This window comes from Schistocerca gregaria, chromosome 10 (genome assembly GCF_023897955.1).
Source record: "Schistocerca gregaria isolate iqSchGreg1 chromosome 10, iqSchGreg1.2, whole genome shotgun sequence".
Lineage (NCBI taxonomy): Eukaryota > Metazoa > Arthropoda > Insecta > Orthoptera > Acrididae > Schistocerca > Schistocerca gregaria.
In genome coordinates this window covers 95,024,429-95,037,468 of record NC_064929.1, presented here as the reverse complement: position 1 = coordinate 95,037,468, position 13,040 = coordinate 95,024,429, and positions in this window count along the sequence as shown.

Below are 13,040 nucleotides of genomic sequence, written 5' to 3'. Positions count from 1 at the left end.
GCGTAGAACGCATCAATTCCTTTTTCCAAATTCTTTTCCATTTCTTTTTAGTTTACGTAAAAATTGCATTAGTTCATTTTCTATTATATGTAAATGCATCACAAGATGGCGGACAATTTTTATTGATTGAGCGCGAAAAAAGTAAGAGTCATTTATCAGTCTTCTGTTTTGCCAGAGACATATTTTACTACGTGAATTTTCACGGACGAGTGCAAAGCCATCTGTGATTTATTTACGTGTAGTAGGAGCTGTAGTGGTAGTAAAGTTCGGCTGCACGCTGTTTTGTGTTGTGAATCGGCATGATGAAACTCAGATCTCAGACAAAAACCATGGATAGTTCGTCAGATGAGGAATCAATAGTCCAACCCTTACAAAACTTTGAGGCCGAAAGTACTGCGAATACCGAAAACACAGTCGCAGCGACCGGCAGTGCTCAGTCGCAGGCGACGGGCGACAATATGTCGACTACAGAAACAAATACGAATACTGACAATACACAAGACCCAGTAGAAACAGACCTTATACGCATGTTTAGAGAGATGCAGACAAATTTAATGTCGCAGTTTGCAGCTCAAGTTGTAGAAAATGTTGCGTCACAAATGCAAGCTCACACAGAAAATGTTGCAGCTCAGATAGGTACTGTTAACACACGAGTAGAAAATGTTGCAGCACAAATGCAAGCTCACACAGACAATGTCACAGCGCAGATAAACGCTGTCACTACCCAGATAGCCAGTGTAACGACACAAATGGACAAAATAGACAATGACGTGAAGAACCTGACCGACATGCAAAATAATCTGACGACTCAACTGACCCAGTTAAAAAGAGAGGTAGCAGATCAAGTGATAGAGGTAGTACGCGAAGATTTAAATTACATGAGCCAAGACATTGATAACTTAAAGTCCACAGTTAAGGATATGCCAGAACAGATCCGTACCTTAACCGAAAATTTTGAAGCTATGAGTTTTCAACAGACCGAGCTTAGTGTCAAAATGCAGGAGGCTGTAGACCAAGTCGATGACATGACGAAACAACAAAAACAGCAGTTTGACGAATTTTTAGAGGAAAAAGACAAACATATCAACCATACATTAGAAACAGAACTGAAAAAAGCAATAACTAACACTGTAGAACAGGTGTACCCTACCCAAAACACGTCTGTAACTAAACTTCAAACTGACCTAGCTTAGTTACAAAAGACTCTGACACAGGACTTACCTGACTGGAAAAAACATGTAGACGAGCAACTAAAGAGTAAACACCATGCACAGAACGAAAGAGAACAACATTCAGAAGAGGAATTTGATGACAGACGCACAGGTAAGAGTGACGACGCAGCAAACAGTTATCTTTATCCCGATGTACCCATGTTTTCACCAAACCAAGGTCGTTACGGTAATCAACATTACCGCGACGAACGAGAGAGACACCAGACAACCGAACAAACTTTGTCGGCTGTTCTGTTAGAGGAAAGCCTTATAAAACACAGGCAGTTCCAAGTGTTTATCCCAGAAAAAAATCCGTCCACCCGGTAATTTTTATAAAGTCATTTAAGAATGTGTTGCCTAAGACCTGTTCCGAAAAGCAAAAAATACAGTATGTAACTGGATATATTCAAGGGGATGGTGCCCTATGGGCAATGGAAATGTCGGAAAATTGTCAGACATTAGAACAATTTGAAGCTGCATTTTTATCTAAGTATTGGTCCCATGGTGTACAAGAGAGATTGAGAAAAGCTCTGTTTAACCCGGAGCCATACAATCCAAAATTTGGATCACTCCAGAAGTATTTTGAAAAATACTTAAACGAAACGCGATTCTGGGACGAGCCCGTCACACACACAGACGTACTGCGCATCCTGAAGGCACAATTACCGATCAGTATCAGAGAAAAATTAGTACAAGTACCAGAGAGCAATCTCGAATATTTCCTATCTGTATTAGATTCTATCGATTTAATTAATGAGGATGCTAGGCAAAATCAAGCCTACCAAAACAATTTTCGTGGCAGCGGTAGCAACCAGCTTATACAGCGCCAGCCGCATTACGGCGTCAACAATGTAGCGTGCGCGGCTGAATCGCGACCGGCTTTTGTCGATCGCGCCCCTACAGCACAGATGCCAGGCCCGAGTTCGGGAGGAAATTACAACTGCTACAATCAGACCTGCCATCCGCAATACAATAGAAAAAGAAAAAACGGGGATAGGAATTTTTCTGGTTATTCCGGTGACCGAAAACGTAACTGGTACAGAAATGGCAATAGGAACCAGTGGGGAAATAGTTATAATAATTTCCAGCCTGAATTTAGCCGCAACCAAACGGGAGATCATCAAAGTAGGCAGTGGCAATATCCTGCTAACAGCCAAGCCTATCAATCAGAAACGCTAGGTGACACTATTCCGCTAAACTCAGGGCAAAACCACGACAGAAATACTCAACTAAGGAGCAACACGTCAGGGGTAAACATAATTGAAGTCGCAAACGAAACACAAACAGATGTGAACCGCGTAGCATTAAACTAAACATGCCCTTATCATGCTCCCCAGTCTTGGCCATAGATAGTCGTGGGGGCGATCCATACTGTCATGATAGTAAATTATGATAAAAAGCTACATGGTGTTACCAGATTTATAATCAGAGAAAAGGTGTTACTCAAAACTCACGTGAAATCTTCCTTGCTAGCTAAGAAAAACGCTAAGTGGCAAATGAAATATACTGGTCCGTACGTAATCGCACATATTCCGCACGACGGTTGTTATTTACTTGCATACCCTCACAGTGGTAAGATCAAAGGGCTGTATGCACACAGAGACTTAAGAAAATTCTACTATAATTAAGTATCATACGTCTTATCTAATAATGCACAAGTATAAAATAAGTTACTGTAAAAAAAGGAACGAGCACGATTAGGATAAAGAAAATACATCTTATGCAGCTAAGTGAATCAGAGCATTTCACTATTTCTGTTTACATTTGTCAGTGAACGTGGACGCAAGACACAGGTAAGCTAGGACATACACGTCAGTTGGTGACTAGCGATGTTTAACGCGAAGTGTACTTGTAAGTTTTGACGGAATGTTTTTTGTTTGGTCACAGTGGTATTTTAGTTTTAAGTTTATGTACGTAGGTATCTGGAGCGAACAATTGGCACAGACCTCACAGCAAAATAGATGTAAGTTATTTATTCTTTTTTTTTTGCCACTTGTGTATCAAGGCAGTAAGGTACAGGGTAAGTTACAAAGAAAAATATTGGACTCCCTAAGGTACAAAGGTTAAATTTGTGACGCAAGTACACGATAGGTTGCTGAGAAAGTATTTTGTGTCTTTGACGTATCCACACCACAAGTTATTATCTATAAATATATCGCACAAAACACGACCTTAAATTTTTTTGTATGCTGCAATTATAAAAAAGGATTCCTAACTGCTAATGAAAGTGTAGGGTACTATATATATATATATATATATATATACCATACGCACAGTAACTTGATCTAAGAAAAGTGCACCAAAAGATAGGATACTTGAATAACAACTTGTGTGATCTTACTGTTATGCAGATAATTTTTTTTTTAACTTTATATACATGTTTGAATGCAAGTACGATGTTGAGGTACAATCTGTGAATGTTAACTGAAGCAAACATAACACCGTCCCTTATAAAAAAAAATAAAGGAGTATGTATAAGGTGAGTTACAGGTAGCCAACTAGCCGAAAAAATGAGGTAACGCCGAAACAAACACAATTATTTACAGGTGGCGCTCGGCGAGATACTGCGAGACTTCAATCGGCGGGGAAAAGTCATGATGTTACATTAATGTCACTATGACTGACGATTGACGTAATAAAACATTACCAAGATCACTGAGAAACACTACGTGATACCCAGTAACGCCAAAGAATTTTAATAATCTATTTCTTTTGGTATGAAAATACGAAGGATGTACGCTGACTTTAGAGGGATGCAGTACATTGATTATATTTTTTTATGTGTTTATAATATTTTGACCAATCTGAGCGGAAGATATTTGATGGAAGGAGAAGAAGTAACACAAATATGAACACAAAAAAAACACCATATACGCGAGCACAGACTTTAGAGGCAGTAGCGCACAGCAGCCAAGCTTCATTATTAATCTGTTGTTTGTACTACCTAGCAATTTATGTATAGTGATTTATTTATGTCTGTTTACTCATTTCCTATTATTATTTTATTCCTTTATGTTTATGATGTGTGTGTACCATGCGTTGTTACAAACTTGGGTGACGAAAGGATGAAAGAATCCCCCTCCCACATAGCAACTCGCGGGTAGAGAATGAACAAACTTTGTCTCATTTGGAGACAACTTCTAAAAGCACTTATAGTGCGTTCATGTCCTAGTATTGTTATTTCAATACATAAGTGCATCAGTAGCACGACATAGAGTAAAAAAATGCTGTTGTTCTCAAACGTGTTCTCCTATGCTCTATGAGATGTCAGGCAGTGTCACGATCGCGAAAAATAGTATTAAAGGCACGTACTTTCTGAGAACACAATCACCTACCAATTTATGTAATAAAAATGTTATGAGCAAAAAGGTACGCCGACAAGGTTCAGTAAAAAATCGCTGGAACAAATAACGAACGTGGGCATTTATCATAAAAGACAAGCTAGTGATATCATGAGCTACAGTTTTGTTTCTGAATGGACAGGACAGTGTGACAATGTTATTCAGTTTCAGTGACCTGTGAGCTATATGCAAATAGACAAGTGAAAATACGTTTCATATCACTAACCTTTTCCTTCGAGGTAAAAGAGACATAGTGAATCGACGTAGACTGCGGCGGTACAAGTGTTTGTGCACTACATAGGACAGTGTGCCGTTGCTAGCCAAATAGTGAAGTGCAGTACTTACCTTTGTGCAGTGGACTTCGGAGGCACCGAGTGGTCCCTTCCCACAGCCAAGGTGTACAGCAAGTGGAAACAAGTGCGGTTGGTTTTTTTGCAAACTCTGCGAACACTGCACGAGACACTGAAAAGTTTGGACCGAAACGCGCGGCATCGCTTTACGGCGGTGGGCCCGCGCAATTGCCGAGTTCCACACGGCGCGCAGCGCGCCACCAAACTGATTGTTGCGAGTGCAGTTATGTGCATATGACACATTATTGGCTAACGGCATAACATAGAAGGACAATTTAAATGCAAAGCAAAATCTACGTTTAAATGGACACCCAACGAAGTGCCAAGACATGTAGAAACAGATTCCTGAAACCCGAAATAAAGTCTGACTACCCCAGCTCATGATTCACGCCCCACGTTACCTTTGAACAACGCCTATGTTTATATGTATATATATGTATTAGTATTAAGTTAGACTAAGTATTAATCCATGTGAACTTCTGTTTGTTACATGTTTATATTACTCATGACGAGACAATAGTAAAATACGGAAAGGATGTCACTAAGCAGATCTTGGCGTAGAAGAGAGAAGCAGTGGAAAGCAGAACCAACTCTAAGCAAGAGCTAACGCCTCTTGCTGCCCCAGACACGACTATTAACCCACAATCTAGATCCGAACACTCTAATAAATATGTGACTTTCCTGAAATATTTTTTAATAAAAAAAAAGACTTAGGAATTATGAATTTTATGAGCAGCAAGTGTAAAAGAAGACTGTTTATATAGCGATAGACTATGTATAAAACAATGTAATACCTTTGTATAATGCGATGTACTAAGAAATAATAAAATAATTTTGTGTATACAATACAAAAAAAAAAAAAGAGAGAAGAAAGAAGGTAATAGGAGGATGTAACAATTATCCAAATGTGATGATTTTGTGTCAAGGACGATGTAATAATTTTGTGTGTATAGTATGTAAGTTTATGTGTGTTTCACATGTGTTCTGTGTATCCTTATATAAATGTTTAGTCCTCATTGTCATGTGTCAAAACTGGCATCAAAACCATGTTTGTAGAATGAAGTGATCGGGAGAGAGACACTGACAGTGGAATCCCATTACGTGTGAATAACAGTCAAGGACTACCAGTGTACAAAGTGTTTGGGCTCATTGCCCGCAAAATTGACATTTCTTCAGACAAATCGCCCAAGGGGGCGATGTAAAGGAACTGAAAATATTGTGATTTAATCGCAGAGGTGCTGAAAAATTGTTCCAGTGACACACCAGAGAAATATCTGGTAAACTTTTTATCTTTGAGAGACATAGGAACAATTTCGCCGTTCGTTTTTTATTTCTTGTATGAACGACTACCTTTTTGTTCTGATGGGCTGGTGGGATGTCGTACTGTCTAATTACTAGTGTGTGTGTGTGTGTGATAAATGAATGAGTTAAAAGACGCAAAATGTGTTTTATATTATTTTCATCGCACAACAAGCCTTATTCCCATGCCTATGGAGTATTTATGTTAAGCAGAGAAGGCGAGTTTTAGATGGAACCGAAGATCTTCAAAACGGCGCTGCTCAACAATAGAGGTACGTGATTGTGCTCTCTACTTTCCTTTCGTGGCCGCTAAAATTACTTCCGATTCGTTTTGCCGAGACATTCAGAACCTGCAATCTTCTTTTTCTTATAAAAATACTAGGTCGATGCAAAAGAAATACTCTTAGATTTAAATAATTGCCATTCTTTTACCCAGGCCACGGGGAATGATAGAACGTACGTGCCTCTACTCTGAATGTAAGTTCGCAATCTCCTAGTGTGTTACGACGAAATTATTTCACAATGAAAATTTCTCATCAGACCGCAACCACTCGCACGCGAATGTACGTACCCTCTGAATGTATCTAGTCAGTCACGCGCGTTGTTCAAAAGCTTTACTTTTAATATTCAGTGGATTACATTTCCGAAATTAATTTTTGTTTATGCTGCAAATCGTACTTCACACGAAGTATTTATTACGTAAGTTTCAGGCTCAATTTAATATAAAAAAAAAGATTCCAAATATTAGAAATAAAGAATAACAATCAAACAAGTCAAACCTAAATAAACAGAAAGAGGGAGCGTTACACCAAGTAGCTGCTCCGGATTCGAAACCCGAACATCACACTGAAAATGTCTCCATTACTCAGGAAGGTGTTTTCAACCATGCGAATGCTTTACCTTCGCGTCTCATAGGCTAGTGCGTATTACGATTCACAGCATCTTGTGTCCCCATGTGTCGACTTGTCTCGACTTTGCTCGGCTGACGCGAAAGCTGACGCTCAAAAATGGGGGTATATGTAGACGACATTCGCTAGAAACGACTGGGAGAGGAGACATCGCCAAACACACAACGGACCCTTTCATTTGACTGTGGCCGCATGTCCGTGCCTTTGCGTACCAAGATGTAGAGGGGGGTCAGCGTGCTGGACCGTACCATTACTGCAAGCTGCACCAAAAACTAAGGAAAAAGGCAAAACCTCAAGTAACCAACAGCACTAGGACTTCCTTGTTCCTCACCCACCCGAGTACTAACGACGAGCAACGCTGCCTAATTTCAGTGATCGGACATTAGCCAGCGTCGTTGTCACGGCATACAAGTTGGCGAGAAGGTTGCCCGACGTGCGGATGATTTAGTCCGTGTACAGATCACTTGGGACTTGCCTGGTAGTCTTCCGCGTTGCCTTTTAGGGTAACCACAACACAGCGACCACGGTAACGTCCGTGAGAAGAGCTAAAACTCGGCACGAGAAAAATATGTTCCGCTATTTCTTTTCGACCGATCGGGCTATCGGGCTTGCTACGCCTGCACTGCCACCACTGTCGTCTCTAGTAAAGTCCCCACGGTGTGTTTCTGCGAAATTTTCTTGTTCTATAAGATCAAGGGAGTACGTTAGTCTCAGAATGTTTAAAATGCATTGCCAGATGTGGGGTTCAAACCCACGCCCCTTACAGTAACCAGAGCTTAAATATGGCGCCTTACACAGCTTGGCGAATCTGACGTACGACACAACCTCTCCAGTGACTTCCATCTTTATCAAGATCTCAGGAACCTCACTCCGAAATCTGTTTCTTTTTTCGGGATGATGAATTTATGTCAGTTTAAGTGTATGTAAGACGCTATGTCAGATTTGGCGTAGGAAACGCCACCTCTCTTTCTGGAATCAATGTGGCGCGTTTGCTTCCGTCGCTTCCAGCTTCAACTGTAAGTAGCAAAACACTATTTAGTAATAGGAACACTTTCACATTGATGCAAAGGAATGTAGATATTAACGAACGGCGAATAAGACCGTTTCCTAGCAAGAGCCACGCTGTGCATTACGCACTCGTGTGAAGGCAATGAAATATTTCATGTGAGGCTCTAACTGTCGACCTTCGCTTTACAATACTTAGGCACCCTTCTGGTGGTACCGACGCATACATACTGAAACGTCTTTGGATCGTCAGTGAGTACTTCATATTAGAAATTTCGTGTTCGCGCTGATGTGCATCGCAGGGCCGATTTATCAGAGAAACTCAGTTCTGCGCATAGCTACAGTATGTCGCCCAAGCAACACCAGGAAACGGGTTCAGCGGTGCTCGCCTTGCACTCGGCGTTTGGCGAATACCGAGTTATCGACTTCGGCATCTGGCGCCAGGAGGGAAGGCGACACATAACGGCGCAAGCATCGCGTAGCAGAAGGTGGTGGTGGTATGTCGGTCAGAACGGTTGCTTCCCAAGTAGCTGCTGCGGATTCGAAACCCGAACATCGCACTGAAAATGTTTCCTTTACTCAGGAAGGTGTTTTCAACCATACGAATGCTTTCCCTTCGCGCCTCATAGGCTAGTGCGTATTACGATTCACAGCATCTTGTGTCCCCATGTGTCGACTTGTCTCGACTTTGCTCGGCTGACGCGAAAGCTGACGCTCGAAAATGGGGGTATATGTAGACGACAGTCGCTAGAAACGACTGGGAGAGGAGACATCGCCAAACACACAACGGACCCTTTCATTTGACTGTGGCCGCATGTCCCTGCATTTGCGTACTGTGAACTAGAGGGGGGTCAGCGTGCTGGACCGTACCATTACTGCAAGCTGCACCAAAAACTAAGGAAAAAGGCAAAACCTCAAGTAACCAACAGCACTAGGACTTCCTTGTTCCTCACCCACCCGAGTACTAACGACGCCCAACGCTGCCTAATTTCGGTGATCGGACATTAGCCAGCGTCGTTGTCACGGCATACAAGTTGGCGAGAATGTTGCCCGTCGTGCGGATGATTTAGTCCGTGTACAGATCACTTGGAACTTGCCTGGTAGTCTTTCGCGTTGCCTTTTAAGGTATCCACAACACAGCGACCACGGAAACGTCCGTGAGAAGAGCTAAAACTCGGCACGTGAAAAATATATTCCGCTATTTCTTTTCGACCGATCGGGCTATCGGGCTTGCGACGCCTGCACTGCCACCACTGTCGTTTCTAGTAAAGTCCCCACGGTGTGTTTCTGCGAAATTTTCTTGTTCTATAAGATCAAGGGAGTACGTTAGTCTCAGAATGTTTAAAATGCATTGCCAGATGTGGGGTTCAAACCCACTCCCCTTACAGTAACCAGAGCTTAAATATGGCGCCTTACACAGCTTGGCGAATCTGACGTACGACACAACCTCTCCAGTGACTTCCATCTTTATCAAGATCTCAGGAACCTCACTCCGAAATCTGTTTCTTTTTTCGGGATGATGAATTTATGTCAGTTTTAGTGTATGTAAGACGCTATGTCAGATTTGGCGTAGGAAACGCCCCCTCTCTTTCTGGAATCAATGTGGCGCGTTTGCTTCCGTCGCATCCAGCTTCAACTGTAAGTAGCAAAACACTATTTAGTAATAGGAACACTTTCACATTGATGCAAAGGAAACTAGATATTAACGAACGGTGAATAAGACCATTTCTTAGCAACAGCCACGCTGTGCATTACGCACTCGTGTGAAGCCAATGAAATACTTCATGTGAGGCTCTAACTGTCGACCTTCGCTTTACAATACTTAGGCACTCTTCTGGTGGTACCGACGCATACATACTGAAACGTCTTTGGATCGTCAGTGAGTAATTCATATTAGAAATTTCGTGTTCGCGCTGATATGCATCGAAGGGCCGATTTATCAGAGAAACTCAGTTCTGCGCCTAGCTACAGCATGTCGCCCAAGCAACACCAGGAAACGGGTTCAGCGGTGCTCGCCTTGCACTCGGCGTTTGGCGAATACAGAGCTATCGACTTCGGCATTTGGCGCCAGGAGGGAAGGCGACACATAACGGCGCAAGCATCGCGTAGCAGAAGGCGGTGGTGGTATGTCGGTCAGAACGGTTGCTTCCCAAGTAGCTGCTCCGGATTCGAAACCCGAAGATCGCACTGAAAATGTTTCCTTTACTCAGGAAGGTGTTTTCAACCATACGAATGCTTTCCCTTCGCGCCTCATAGGCTAGTGCGTATTACGATTCACAGCATCTTGTGTCCCCATGTGTCGACTTGTCTCGACTTTGCTCGGCTGACGCGAAAGCTGACGCTCGAAAATGGGGGTATATGTAGACGACAGTCGCTAGAAACGACTGGGAGAGGAGACATCGCCAAACACACAACGTACCCTTTCATTTGACTGTGGCCGCATGTCCCTGCATTTGCGTACTGTGAACTAGAGGGGGTCAGCGTGCTGGACCGTACCATTACTGCAAGCTGCACCAAAAACTAAGGAAAAAGGCAAAACCTCAAGTAACCAACAGCAATAGGACTTCCTTGTTCCTCACCCACCCGAGTACTAACGACGCCCAACGCTGCCTAATTTCGGTGATCGGACATTAGCCAGCGTCGTTGTCACGGCATACAAGTTGGCGAGAATGTTGCCCGACCTGCGGATGATTTAGTCCGTTTACAGATCACTTGGGACTTGCCTGGTAGTCTTACGCATTGCCTTTTAGGGTAACCACAACACAGCGACCACGGAAACGTCCGTGAGTAGCGCTAAAACTCGGCACGAGAAAAATATGTTCCGCTATTTCTTTTCGACCGATCGGGCTATCGGGCTTGCGACGCCTGCACTGCCACCACTGTCGTCTCTAGTAAAGTCCCCACGGTGTGTTTCTGCGTAATTTACTTGTTCTATAAGATCAAGGGAGTACGTTAGTCTCAGAATGTTTAAAATGCATTGTCAGATGTGGGGTTCAAACCCACGCCCCTTACAGTAACCAGAGCTTAAATCTGGCGCATTACACAGCTTGGCGAATCTGACGTACGACACAACCGCTCCAGTGACTTCCATCTTTATCAAGATCTCAGAAACCTCACTCCGAAATCTGTTTCTTTTTTCGGTAGGATGAATTTATGTCAGTTTAAGAGTATGTTAGACGCTATGTCAGATGTGGCGTGGGAAACGCCCCCTACCTTTCTGGAATCAATGTGGCGCGTTTGCTTCCGTCGCTTCCAGCTTCAACTGTAAGTAGCAAAACACTATTTAGTAATAGGAACACTTTCACATTGATGCAAAGGAAAGTAGATATTATTGAACGGCGAATAAGACCGTTTCCTAGCAACAGCCACGCTGTGCATTACGCACTCGTGTGAAGGCAATGAAATATTTCATGTGAGGCTCTAACTGTCCACCTTCGCTTTACAATACTTAGGCACCCTTCTGGTGGTACCGACGCGTACATACTGAAACGTCTTTGGATCGTCAGTGAGTACTTCATATTAGAAATTTCGTGTTCGCGCTGATGTGCATCGAAGGGCCGATTTATCAGAGAAACTCAGTTCTGCGCATAGCTACAGTATGTCGCCCAAGCAACACCAGGAAACGGGTTCAGCGGTGCTCGCCTTGCACTCGGCGTTTGGCGAATACCGAGTTATCGACTTCGGCATCTGGCGCCAGGAGGGAAGGCGACACATAACGGCGCAAGCATCGCGTAGCAGAAGGCGGTGGTGGTATGTCGGTCAGAACGGTTGCTTCCCAAGTAGCTGCACCGGATTCGAAACCCGAACATCGCACTGAAAATGTCTCCTTTACTCAGGAAGGTGTTTTCAACCATACGAATGCTTTCCCTTCGCGCCTCATAGGCTAGTGCGTATTACGATTCACAGCATCTTGTGTCCCCATGTGTCGACTTGTCCGGACTTTGCTCGGCTGACGCGAAAGCTGACGCTCGAAAATGGGGGTATTTGTATACGACATTCGCTAGAAACGACTGGGAGAGGAGACATCGCCAAACACACAACGGACCCTTTCATTTGACTGTGGCCGCATGTCCGTGCCTTTGCGTACCGAGAACTATAGGGGGGTCAGCGTGCTGGACCGTACCATTACTGCAAGCTGCACCAAAAAGTAAGGAAAAAGGCAAAACCTTATATAACCAACAGCACTAGGACTTCCTTGTTCCTCACCCACCCGAGTACTAACGACGCCCAACGCTGCCTAAATTCGGTGATCGGACATGAGCCAGCGTCGTTGTCACGGCATACAAGTTGGCGAGAATGTTGCCCGTCGTGCGGATGATTTAGTCCGTGTACAGATCACTTGGAACTTGCCTGGTAGTCTTTCGCGTTGCCTTTTAAGGCATCCACAACACAGCGACCACGGAAACGTCCGTGAGAAGAGCTAAAACTCGGCACGAGAAAAATATATTCCGCTATTTCTTTTCGACCGATCGGGCTATCGGGCTTGCGACGCCTGCACTGCCACCACTGTCGTCTCTAGTAAAGTCCCCACGGTGTGTTTCTGCGAAATTTTCTTGTTCTATAAGATCAAGGGAGTACGTTAGTCTCAGAATGTTTAAAATGCATTGCCAGATGTGGGGTTCAAACCCACTCCCCTTACAGTAACCAGAGCTTAAATCTGGCGCATTACACAGCTTGGCGAATCTGACGTACGACACAACCTCTCCAGTGACTTCCATCTTTATCAAGATCTCAGGAACCTCACTCCGAAATCTGTTTCTTTTTTCGGGATGATGAATTTATGTCAGTTTAAGTGTATGTAAGACGCTATGTCAGATTTGGCGTAGGAAACGCCCCCTCTCTTTCTGGAATCAATGTGGCGCGTTTGCTTCCGTCGCTTCCAGCTTCAACTGTAAGTAGCAAAACACTATTTAGTAATAGGAACAC